General features: G+C 35.6%; 1 pseudogene; it reads right to left on the reverse strand.

Annotated features, from left to right (window-relative positions):
- Nucleotides 1–4,741: 4,741 nt before the first annotated feature.
- On the reverse strand, nt 4,742–8,700 carry LOC141561462 (WD repeat-containing protein 82 pseudogene; annotated as a pseudogene).
- Between the last annotated feature and the right edge of the window lie 241 nt (nt 8,701–8,941).

Raw genomic sequence — 8,941 nt, forward strand, 5'->3', positions numbered from 1 at the left:
CAGCAGGGGCCCTGGGCTGGAGTCTGGCCTGTTCTGCACGGAGAACTCTGACTTTCGATCTTTTGCTTTAAAACAAATTCTCTTCTGGATGGCAGAAAGGATGCTTTGTCTAAAACTTGTTAATGCTTGAAGTCATCCTTTCCTCACAAAGAGGAATTATGTCTCAGATAATTATATATAATAATAGAAGAGAAAATCCTATGCTGATAAATGTTAGAAAACACATCCTTAACAGTTAATACTTACCTGAATAAACCTGCAGGAGAAGAAATGGACCCTTAGAGGCAAATAGGCTCTGTGGAGGGGATGGAGCATCAGTTCACATATGGTAGGTCATTTAGCCTAGTTACCTCAGTTTCTTTAATTGTAAAAAGGCAGCTACCTCCTAGAGCTGTTGTAACCCTTACCTGGGGTGTAGTAGGAATTATGTAAATGCTTAGTCCCTTCTCTCTTTCCATTTTTGGCTGAAAAGTTCTTCCAAAAGAAGAACTGTATCTTGGGATGATGGATGGATACTTCCTAATGGTTTTAATCTTGGGGCTGCTGATATCCTGGGAGACAAATTTCTGAGTTTTGAGCTTCCACTGACAGATCCTGCCTAGGAGAAATCTCTACTTTCTCTACTTTTGTTTTTTTTCCTTTGCATGACAGTTTAAGAAACACAATTTATTGTTTCTGGACCACAAACTAAGAAATAGTATTCTGGCATCAAGAAGACATTCCTTTTCCAATTCTCCATTCCCTTGCCCCAACTACTCATTCCTAAAAGGAGGCCTAAGAAAACCTTAGGCTTTATATCAGTATCTAATATAATGAAAAGAAATAGTTCATTTGAAAAGTTCTAACATTTAGAAACCAAATAAATGACATAAATGAATACTCACTAACAATAAAATTTTCATAAACATGTCTTTTTTATTATTTTAAATTTTAAATTTGAATAAGCATTTATATAACATAGCTTTTTCCATTCTTTGGTACAATTTTAATGGCATGTAGTTTTTCCAAATACATGTATAGTTTTCAATATTCATTTTAGTAATGTTTGTATTCTAAATTTTCATCCATCTCCAAGACCTCTCCAAGACAACAAGCAATCTGATACAGGTTAAATCTGTATTATTCTTTTAGACATATTTTCATATTTGTCATATACTAGAAAAATCAGATCAAAAGAGAAAAAATATGAAAAGAAAAACAAGCAATCAAAACAATAACCACAAAAGGTGAGAATACTATGATTCGATCCAAATTCAGTCTCCATTCAGTTCTTTCTGGATGCAGATGGCATTTTCCATCCCGTCTGGTGGAATCTTCTTAAATCATCTCATTGTTGAAAAGAGTCAAGTCCATCACAAGTCCATTGATCTTCTTATGTTCTTGCTGTTGGTGTGTAGAATCTTCTTCTGGTTCCGCAGACTTCACTCGACATCTCTCCAGGTCACGTCTCTCCAGGCTTCTCTGAAATCATCTGGCTCATCGTTTCCTATAGAATAATATTATTCCATAATATTCACATATCATAACTCATTTAGCCATTCTCCAACTGATGGGCATCCATTGTTTCTAGTACCTTGAGACTACAAAAAGAGTTGCTATGAACAATTTTGCATATGTGGGTCCTTTCCCCTCTTTTATGATTTAAATTTTTTTTTTATTTTTTATGATTTATTTATTTTTTATGATTTTTTTGGGGGGGAAACAGACCCAGTAATGGCACTGCTGGATCAAAGTGTGTGCATAGTTTTACAACCTTTTGGGCAAAGTTCCAAATTGCTCTCTAGAAAGGTCAGATCATTTCACAACACCAACAATATATCGGTGTCCCAGTTTTAACATGTTCCTTTCAACATTTATCATTATCTTTTCCTGTTGTGTTAGTCAATCTGAGAGGTGTTGAGATAGTACCTCAGAGTTATCCTAATTTGCATTTTTCTAGTCACTAGTGATTCAGAGTATTTTATATATATGACTAGAAATGACTTTAATTTGTCTGAAAATTGTCTGTTCATAACCTTCAATTGGAGAATGGCTATTACAAATTTGAGTCAGTTCTCTATGTATTTTACAAATAAAACCTTTATCAGAAACACTGGCTGGAAATTTTTTCCTTCCCTCTCCTCCTTGAAGCTTTCTGCTTCTCTTCTAATCTTTGCTTCATTGGTTTTCTTTGTACAAAACTTTAATTTAATGTAATCAAAATTATACACTTTGCATTTCACAGTGTTCTCTATAACTTCTTTGGTCATAGATTCATTCCTTCTCCACAGATCTAAAAGGTAGACTATCCCTTGTTCTGCTAATTTGCTCACAGTATCACCTTTTTACATCTAAATCATGAACCTATTTGGACCTTATCTTGGTATAGATTGTTAGATATTGGTCAATGCCTAGTTTCTGCCATACTTTTTTCTAGTTTTCCCAGCAATTTTTTTAAATGGTTGAGTTTTCTTCCCAGAAACTTGAGTCTTTGGGTCTATCAAACATTAGATTATTTTAGTCATTGGCTATTGTATCTTGTAAACCCAATTTATTCCATTGATCCACTATATTTTTTTAGTCAGCAGAAAATTGTTTTGATGACTGCTGCTTTAGAATAGTTTTAATACCTTTTTATTTTTAAGAAATCTTTCTGAACACAATCAAAGCAATGACATAAATCTAAAACAATGAAGATTTTAAAAGCAGATTTCCTTAGGGTCTAAAAATTAAAAAAAATCTTTTAACTCATCCCTGAAAAACCCTTGAAGCTAGACAGATTTTTGCAACAGAAATCCATGTTTTCCACATATAGTATGGATTTTAGATTTACATTGGGATTTCAAACATGAGAGATAAAACACTTTCCAAAATACAATGAATATTGGTTGAATATACATTTTTGTTACATGTCTTGCAACTAACTGAAATTATATAAAGTGTTAAAAATGGCAAAAAGGAATTACATTTTCATTGGACTAGGGTCTTAGGCAAAATTATACAGCAATTACACAGCATCAAAGATTTTATACCCAAAAGACTAATATATTTATTGTTTGATGATTGTTTTATTGACCTCTGTTCCAGTAGTTTGGGTAGAAGTTTAAGGACAAATGACCTTTTGCTCTTTCTGTGACTCAGTTCTTTAATTGTAATATTCCAATTAAAAAACAAAACAAAACAAAAAAGCAAACACTGTCCCTATCTTCTATTATTCAGTTCCAAACCCAAGAACCCCAATATATCACCTTGTTCCATTCTGGTATCTATACTCTTTCACATTTTTAATCATTATACAGGAAATCCTTTTAACAATCTTCTTTTACTAATAATGAGTAGTGATTACTCAGATGTATATATGTATATCAAGTCCCTTCAAAATCCTCTTAAATTGTCATCAGTCTAACTGTGGTGATTATTAGACTTTATAATCATGTAGAGCCATTGCTTTTAAGTAAAACAAGCAGCTTTATTTGTAGGTTAGTTTAGATATGATCTTCTGGTAAAAACAGGAACTTAAGATTTTTTTTTTGCTATCCCAACCAATCTTGTGAAACCAGAATGATATTTCTAAAGTGAAGCAGAATTGTACAATAACAAGAGTTGGAAAGGATCTTAGAGGTCATCTAGTAAACTAACCAAAACCCTGTTCCCTAACATCCTGGACAAATATCTGTGAAGCATTTGCTTGAAGAGCTCATGTGAAAGAGCTGCTATCGCCACAGACATTCTACTTCAGTTGTAACATGAATAGGAAAATTTTCCTAATAGTAGGTCTAAATTTACTTCTTTGAAACTTCCAACTATTTCTCCTTGTTGAATTTTCCAGGGCCTAGCAGAAACAGCCTAATCTATTTTTGAAATAACAACCCTTGCTTGTAATACTTGTAGTTGGTTATTTGCTACCCAACCCATTTTCCTTTTTGTCTTCTTAAAAAAACATTCATAGTTTCTTCATTTGACCTTTCATAATGTGAACTTGAGACTCTTTACCATCATAGTCACTTTTCTCTGGTTACTTTTCATGTTAACAAGAACCTGCCTAAAATGTGGTACTCATAACTGAACACAATACTTCAAATGTAGTTTGAGGAGAGCAGAATAAAGTCAGACTATAGTCTCCTTACAATAATCAATAGCCTTTTGGCTGCTCTATTTGCCTTTGATCCATATTAAGCTAACAGTCTCTTTAAACCTCATAGTTTTTGTTTTAGCTTTAGTTTTACTTTCAAAGTTTTGTATTTTAACCCAAAAGCAGAACTCTGTTTCCTTAATGGACTGAAGGATTAGGCCAATGATTTCAATTATGTAAGGAACTTTATGAAAATCCCAGCAACTTCTGGGATATAGTGTTAGGAAACTGATTGGGGCATTGATGAATTAAATGACATACAATTATGTCAAAGACTTGTACCCCAATTTTTGTGACTCAGGTCACAGCCTTCTATTTTCTATTTATCTCCATTTGCTTTTAATCATGTCATTTTAAGAAATTTAATTTTAATAGATTCATTCTAATGTTCAAGACCATATTGAGCTTTTAACTATTATCCAATTTTATTTCGTTTTGTATCATCATGCAAATTTGATATGTATACAATCTATGCTTTCATTCAAGTCATTGATAACTGTTAAACAATATAGGAGCAAGAACAAAATCTACTCTTTAGATTTTTATTATTCAACCAGCACTAAATCCATTTAAATATTGTTTAGCTTTCATATCTTCAAAGTGGTCACAAGAATGTGTTTCTGATATCTATTTTTACTTTTTTCTTGATCTATATCAATTTGTTAATCTTGTCAAAGAACTAGTATTTTCTGTACTTGATAAAGTATTCACATTTGTTTTTAGTGATCACCATTTCCCTTTTAAGATGTTCAGAAAGAAATGAAAAAAAAGTGTCCTAGAGTTTTGTTCATACCTTTGCTCAAATAAAATCAGTATAGCTAAAAGAATAAGTTGAATATCTTTACAGCAAACATTTATGATAAAACTCTTATATCCCAAATCTATGGGAAACAGACAAAAAACACATGAGATCAAGACCCATTGTCTAATAGGTAAGTGATCAAAGGATATGAACCACGTTTAAAAGAGCAAATTATCAACAATCATGTGAAAAATATAGGTATATAAATTAAAATTATGGTATTATTTCATATTTATCAAATTGGAAAAGATGAAAATACATGTGTTAATGAGGCAGTGGAAAGATAAAGAAATACATAGTTGATAGAATTGTGAAGTTAACAAATGTCTAAGTTTTGATTTCAGTCACCCCACTAATGGACTTATACTCTAAGGAGATCAGCAGAGTTCTAATATGTGCTAAAATAAGTCATGGCTACATTCCTTGAGTAGCAAAATGCTTAAGTAAATTATGTGCCCACCAATTGTGATTTGGCCAAATTGTAGATTAAAGGCACAAGAAACAACAAATATGAAGAGTTTAGAAGCACTAAAAACTTATTTAGAGTGAACAAAGCAGAAACAGAACAACATATATATATTATGATTACAATCAAGACAAAGACATTCAAATCATATACAAAAACTAATGGATCTAAATCATTGTTAAAATATACTTTTGTCTTTGTAAATAGATGGTAAATTTTAAAAACAGAATATCACAAGTTCTGTCAGACACAATTTCTATTTCAGGCAGTTTTGCTTATAATAGTTTAAGGGAAAGAACTATGGGGGTTATTTACTGGGAAGAGGTAATGTTACAACAAAATATATCAATAAAAATGTTAAAAACAAAAATGAAGGTGTATACATTATGCTGAAGTACAAAATAGGAATCAAAAAGACTAGACAATAACAAAATAACAGGTCTGTCTTTGTGTATTTTGTTGGTCAGAAAAAGGAGAATTATATCAAGCCTATGTATAGAATTTTCGTTGGGAAGATGGGAGAAGGGAGGACAGACATTTTTTTCCCAATACTGGTTCATATCAATTACCAACTTATAAAGTTAAAACAAAGAAATTACCTTCTACACTATAACATATATGCAAAAAGATCAAAGGACAGAAGACAACATGGTTCTTCTTTATCTCATCTGTTCTTCCCTTAAGAGTAGAAAAGTATTGTGTTGGTATTCTTTATTGATGAGGACACCAAAAATCCTGCCTATTAAGGTCTCTCACAATTGAGATTACCATCTAATAAATCTATGCTTTTTTTTTTTTTTTTTTTTGTAGAATTCCTTGTAAAACAAGGCCTCCCACAGTTCTTTTCTTCTGTACATAGGGTATTCTGTTTTAAATTTTTGGCAAAAAAGAAATGTTGACTGTAGAAAAAAGGCATAATGCTGGGGACATTCAATAATGCTATGTTCTAGCATCTTAAAAACATTGCTGTAGACTTCTATACATTTATGGAGATGAGAGCAAAAATATACAAAGTTTTTTTTTAATGTTATTTAGCAGGAAATTCAAAAGAGACTAATAAACTGATGAATTTAAAGCAGTTCACCCTAGCTTGATGAGCTTACAGTCAGAAAATTTAGATCTTATTTCAGGTCTTCGGCACTAATAGTTTGGTTTTCTTTTTTTGAAGAAATGCAGCAAAAAAATTAAAAAAAAAAGATTGTATATATAGATGTCCATTAAAAGGGCTGTGTGGAAAGATGTTTTAGGCCAGAAAAAAAAATCTCAATATACTCATCCCTTTCCTCTTTCATTGTTGCCTTTTAACTTGTAGGCAAAACTAATCTCTAAAAGTTATTATGATTCATCAATGGTGGGCAGCCAGAACACCATCTTGGAACAGGTACTGGCAAAGGTCATGAATTTGGGGTTAAACTGCAAACAGGTTATGGGGCCACTATGTATCCCATTTAACACAGCCATCTTTATTCCACTTTCTCCATTCCAGACATGAATCTTGCCATTGTCAGAGCCAGTCATGATAAACTGAGAATCTGGAGTGAAACAGGCCTCCACAGCATCAGCTTTGTTGTTGTTATATCCTCTGAAAGAATGTACCACTACTCCATTAAATGAATCAATCAGATGGATAAAGTTGCCATTGGTAGTTATGAGGATGCGTTTGCCATTACTGCTGAATTTTAGACCTGTCCATTCACAGGTCTTGTCCGGCTGCATCTTGAAGTTTGAAAATGGCCCCTTATCAAAAGATCGAAGATCATAAAGTTTCACAACTTCAGAATTTACCCCAGCAGCAAAAATGATTCCCTCTGGGCCAAAAGCACAAAGTGGCTTTCCCTGAAGAGACATTAAGCCCTGACAGTTAGGGACTCGGAGATCCCAGAGTCGGATGGTTTTATCCAAAGATGCAGAGATAAATGTTTCATCAACTGGTGACATAGATAAGGCTACCACCCTCTTGTCATGGCCTGGAAAATATCGGATGTATTTATTGTATTGCAAGGACAGGTAACGGATAGTGTCATCTATTTTGTTGGAGCTGCATAAAGCAGTATCCAGGGCATGAGTATATTTGACAAGTTCCACTCCATACTTCTTGCTGTACAGAGTTCTCTGAGGTCGGCCCTCTCTACAATCATACAGGACAATGGAATCGTCATCACTGCTAGAGACGACTGCCTGTCCATTGGGACTATAATCGAAGCAGTTGATCTTGTCTGAGTTCTCGTGGAACACCTTGGCTACCCGGAAACTACTCAGGGACTCTTCTGTCAGCTTCATGGTGCAAGATCTAGAAAGGGGGAAGGCACAAGTGCTGAGTAAAGAAGGAAGGGGCAGAAGCAAAGTTGAGTACTATCAAAAATGAGGGTGATGGCAGCAGGGGATGAGGTAGGGGCAGAAAATTATGGCCTGACAAAGAAGAAGGAGCAGCGAGCTTCCTTCTGGGATGAGGCAGCAAAGCGGAATGAGGAGAGAGAGAATGGGCGGGAAAGAAATAAGGAGACAGAAGTTAGGGGGCGGGGCATCGTGCACTTTCGAGGGGCGTGACCTGAGATTTAGCTCTTTCTATTGGACATCAGGAGAGAAGGGGAGGGATCAACTATAATCACGTGCTTTTGCCCTTCCCCCCCTCCCGTGGGTCTGAGCCACGTGACCCAGACTAACGGTTTTTCTGAGGGCGCCAACGGTCTTCTCTCAGAGACTCCAACGGCTTCTCTTCCCCTCCCCCAGCGGACTCCAACGGTTTTTTTCCCCCCTCAAGACTGCCAACGGCTTTTTTTCCCCAAAGACCCCAACAAATTTTTTTTCTCTAACGGTTTTACTGAAGGGCTCTAACGGTTTCCCCTCCCAAGGGCTCTAACGGTTCCCCCCCCCAAGGGCTCTAACGGTTCCCCCTCCCCCCCACCAAGGGCTCCAACGGTTCCCTCCCCCCCCAGGACTCTAACGGTTCCCCCCCCAAGGGCTCTAACGGTTTTTTTCCTCAAGGGCTCTAATGGTCCCCCCCTCTAACGTTCCCCCCTCCCCCCAGGGCTCTAATGGTTCCCCCCCCCAAGGGCTCTAACGGTTTTTCCCCCTAATGGGCTTTAATGGCTTTTCTTGAGGGCCTGACACTTCTTTGAGCGGGTTACACATTTCTTTTCACCCTCTATTTCCTGCTTTTGCTTTAAGACTTATTTAGATAAAAAAAAAAAAAAAAAACTACTAAATTGGTCACCGAGTTTCTTGGACACCTCCATGTGTTTCGTTCTTTTCCCTCCACTTTGGAATCCTTCGCGTTCTCAGAATTTTATTCTTGAGAGCACTCCATTCTTCCTTTCCTGGCTTCACCCTCAGAATTCTTTTGGTACTAGAGTCTTTTCTTTGAATGTTTTGAGACTGCTCTCCCTAGATCCTGGAGTCATGGTCAGCCCCTGGTAAAATCATTTAACAAAATCCATGGCCCCAGTTTCCTTTCAGCTTTCAATCTCTCTTTTCCTTTTCTCTCTTTCACAAACACTAACATGGAGTCCTAGCACCTCATAGTTCCCATTTTACCACCAGTACCTTCCTCACATGCAGAAGA

This window comes from Sminthopsis crassicaudata, chromosome 3 (assembly GCF_048593235.1).
Source record: "Sminthopsis crassicaudata isolate SCR6 chromosome 3, ASM4859323v1, whole genome shotgun sequence".
Taxonomy (NCBI): Eukaryota; Metazoa; Chordata; class Mammalia; order Dasyuromorphia; family Dasyuridae; genus Sminthopsis; species Sminthopsis crassicaudata.